Source organism: Nerophis lumbriciformis, linkage group LG22 (assembly GCF_033978685.3).
Source record: "Nerophis lumbriciformis linkage group LG22, RoL_Nlum_v2.1, whole genome shotgun sequence".
NCBI classification, from domain to species: Eukaryota; Metazoa; Chordata; class Actinopteri; order Syngnathiformes; family Syngnathidae; genus Nerophis; species Nerophis lumbriciformis.
The window spans coordinates 6,570,573-6,575,234 of record NC_084569.2 but is presented as its reverse complement, the minus strand read 5'-3'; positions in this window follow the sequence as shown (position 1 = coordinate 6,575,234).

Here is a 4,662-nt window from a genome sequence, read left to right as displayed (position 1 = left end):
TACTCATTTGTTGTCTGCATTAAATGTTCCACGCACTGAATAATGTCAACTGCCCTAAAATACATGTGCTAAAGAAAGAAAACACTTGTTGGTCACAAAAAACATTCATGAAGTTTGGTTCTTTTATGAATTTATTATTATGGGTCTACTGAAAATGTGAGCAAATCTGCTGGGTCAAAAGTACACATACAGTTAAAGTTAAGTCATACTTGCCAACCTTGAGACCTCCGATTTCGGGAGGTGGGGGGCGGGGGCGTGGTTGGGGGTGTGGTTAATATATATATATATATATATATATATATATAAGAAATACTTGACTTTCAGTGAATTCTAGCTATATATATATATATATATATATATATATATATATATATATATATATATATATATACAGGTAAAAGCCAGTAAATTAGAATATTTTGAAAAACTTGATTTATTTCAGTAATTGCATTCAAAAGGTGTAACTTGTACATTATATTTATTCATTGCACACAGACTGATGCATTCAAATGTTTATTTCATTTAATTTTGATGATTTGAAGTGGTAACAAATGAAAATCCAAAATTCCGTGTGTCACAAAATTAGAATATTGTGTAAGGGTTAAATTTTGAAGACACCTGGTGCCACAAACTAATCAGCTGATTAACTCAAAACACCTGCAAAGGGCTTTAAATGGTCTCTCAGTCCAGTTCTGAAGCCTACACAAACATGGGGAAGACTTCAGATTTGACAGCTGTCCAAAAGGCAACCATCGACACATTGCACAAGGAGGGAAAGACACAAAAGGTTATTGCTGAAGAGGCTGGCTGTTCTCAGAGCTCTGTGTCCAAACACATTAATGGAGAGGCAAAGGGAAGGAAAAACTGTGGTTAGAAAAAGTGTACAAGCGATAGGGATCCTGGTCAAGATTGTGAAAAAAAAACCATTCAAAAATGTGGGGGAGATTCAGAAGGAGTGGACAGCTGCTGGAGTCAGTGCTTCAAGATCCACCACCAAGAGACGCTTGAAAGACATGGGTTTCAACTGCCGCATACCTCGTGTCAAGCCACTGTTGACCAAGAAACAGCGCGAAAAGCGTCTCACCTGGGCTAAGGAAAAAAAGAGCTGGACTGCTGCTGAGTGGTCCAAAGTCATGTTTTCTGACGAAAGCAAATTTTGCATTTCCTTTGGAAATCGAGGTCCCAGAGTCTGGAGGAAGACAGGAGAGGCACAGGATCCACGTTGCCTGAAGTCTAGTGTAAAGTTTCCACCATCAGGGATGGTTTGGGGTGCCATGTCATCTGCTGGTGTCGGTCCACTCTGTTTCCTGAGATCCAGGGTCAACGCAGCCGTCTACCAGCAAGTTTTAGAGCACTTCATGCTTCCTGCTGCTGACCTGCTCTATGGAGATGGAGATTTCAAGTTCCAACAGGACTTGGCGCCTGCACACAGCGCAAAATCTACCCGTGCCTGGTTTACGGACCATGGTATTTCTGTTCTAAATTGGCCCGCCAACTCCCCTGACCTTAGCCCCATAGAAAATCTGTGGGGTATTGTGAAAAGGAAGATGCAGAATGCCAGACCCAAAAACGCAAAAGAGTTGAAGGCCACTATCAGAGCAACCTGGGCTCTCATAACACCTGAGCAGTGCCAGAAACTCATCGACTCCATGCCACGCCGCATTAACGCAGTAATTGAGGCAAAAGGAGCTCCAACCAAGTATTGAGTATTGTACATGCTCATATTTTTCATTTTCATACTTTTCAGTTGGCCAACATTTCTAAAAATCCCTTTTTTGTATTAGCCTTAAGTAATATTCTAATTTTGTGACACACGGAATTTTGGATTTTCATTTGTTGCCACTTCAAATCATCAAAATTAAATGAAATAAACATTTGAATGCATCAGTCTGTGTGCAATGAATAAATATAATGTACAAGTTACACCTTTTGAATGCAATTACTGAAATAAATCAAGTTTTTCAAAATATTCTAATTTACTGGCTTTTACCTGTGTGTATATATATATTTAAAATAAATACTTGAATTTCAGTGTTCATTTACAAACTACAACTCACAAACACTTTAGAGTTAGGCTCCACCATCAGAATGTGTACTTAAACTTATAAAGATCACATGGATATTATTCAGTGAGTTAAACTAACCTGTTACACAGGAGGAAAAAGCGTTTCAGTTGTTCACAGACTGGTCGCTCTCATCAGAATGACAATACACTTCCGGTCTGCAGGTGATAGCATTCAATTGGGAAGAAACGCCCTACTGCCCTCTACTGACCAATGTGAATACTGATAAATGTGTAATGACAGCTCCAAAAACGAATTCAAACCATAAAATAAATAAATAAATCAACACAAAAATGTGACACATTATGGGTGGGTCACATATGCATGTACAGTAGATGGCAGTATTGTCCTGTTTAAAAGTGTCACAACATTGCTGTTTACAGCAGACAAACTGCTTTACGGTAGACACTGTTGTTGTGTGTTGTCAACACGTCACTCAGGTCCGCCTGAATTTCGGGAGTTTTTCGGGAGAAAATTTGTCCCGGGAGGTTTTCGGGAGAGGCGCTGAATTTCGGGAGTCTCCCGGAAAATCCGGGCGGGTTGGCAAGTATGAGTTAAGTTAAAGTACCAATGATGTCACACACAACCATGGTGAAATTGTTCCTCTGCATTTGACCCATCCCCTTGTTCAGCAGCGGTGGCCGCGCCCGGGAATCATTTTTGGTGATTTAATCCAAATTTCCAACCCTTGATGTTGAGTGCCAAGCGGGGAGGTAATGGCTCCCATTTTTATAGTCTTTGGTATGACTCGGCCGGGGTTTGAACTCACCACCTAGCCATCTCAGGGCAGACACGCTAACCACTAGGCGCTTTTGGTAGCCATCCACAAGCTTCTGGTTGAAATTTTGACCACTCCTCTTGACAAAATTGTTGCAGTTCAGCTAAATGTGTTGGTTTTCTGACATGGACTTGTTTCTTCAGCATTGTCCACAAGTTTAAATCAGGACTTTGGGAAGGTAATTCTAAAATGTTAATTCTAGCCTGATTTAGCCATTCCTTTACCACGTTTGACGTGTGTTTTGGGGTCATTGTCCTGTTGGAACACCCAACTGCGCCCAAGACCCAACCTCCGGGCTGATGATTTTAGCTTGTCCTGAAGAATTTGAAGGTAATCCTCCTTTTTCATTGTCCCATTTACTCTCTGTAAAGCAGCAGTTCCATTGGCAGCAAAACAGGCCCAGAGCATAATACTACTACCACCATGCTTGACGGTAGGCATGGTGTTCCTGGGTTTAAAGACCTCACTTTTTCTATTGTGGCCAAACAGCTCAATTTTTTGTTTCAGTTTTCAGTAGACCCATAATAAATTCATAAAAGAAGCAAACTTCATGAATGTTTTTTGTGACCAACAAGTATGTGCTCCAATCACTCTATCACAAAAAAAAAAAAGAGTTGTAGAAATGATTGGAAACTCAAGACAGCCATGACATTATGCTCTTTACAAGTGTATGTAAACTTTTGACCACAATAACAAAATACCATAATGCTACTTATTGTACACTGCATTATCGTTCATTATAGATATATTTATTACGCTTATGTAATGCATAAGTTTAATGCTAGTTCGACAGGGCCACGGTACGTTGAATGTTTCTGACTCGATTGAAATGTCTAGGTATGACTGATGACGTCAGCTGTCTGATCTCGCGATAACACAGTGCGGAAATGTAGTTTTCCACTTGCTTTTCACATCGTGATGCGTTTGGCTTTAACTCTTTTTCAATTAAAAAAAAACAACAGGCTACTATATATTAGTGTGTACACAGTGAAACCTATTTTAATGGACTTGCCTCTTTGAGATGTTAAGTTCCTGTTATAAGCTGTTATACAGTATATGCCTCGATCTCTTATTTTGAAGGCGCTAAGAGCGGAAGTGGTGACACTTGTTTTAACTCCGCCTGTTGTTTTTGCACTTATTGTGTTGTGTTGAAACGAAAACGTTTCTTTTTGTAGGAGGGGAGGTATGTAACCTATTTTTGTGGACTTGCCTCTTTATGATAAGTTCCTGTTATAAGCTGTTATACGGTGTATGCCTCGAGCTCTTATTTTGAAGGCGCTAAGAGCGGAAGTGGTGACACGTTGTGGTAGAGCGGAAGTAGTTACACGTTGTGGTGGAGCGGAGTTTGTTTGTTTTTGAAAACAAACGAAATAAAGTGGTCCTCGTGTTTGTTATTTTGTAGTTTTATACAGTATAGGCGACATATATAAACCCTCGGTTACATTGGTGGCAGCGGTGGGATTCGAAGTATATGTCTTCGCGCCTTCAAAATAAGAGCTCAAGGCATATACTGCATAACAGCTTATAACAGGAACTTAACATCAAAAAGAGGCAAGTCCATAAAGTTACAACAGTAACTTAAGTATTTTACAGGTGGTAATGTCCTTAGGTACACTAGTTGCAATATGTTCGCCTAACTTTGCGCTATTTACTTTACGCTGTATCAGAGCGTGAGTACGCATGCGCGTGTGGGTCACAACATGAAGCTAAAGGTGATGTCCCACCTGGAGGACAATTACTTGTACTTGGTGATGGAGGAGTAGAGTAAACATGTCTTATGTGGACCCTGCAGTACCTTACCGGGTAAGACAAACACATTGG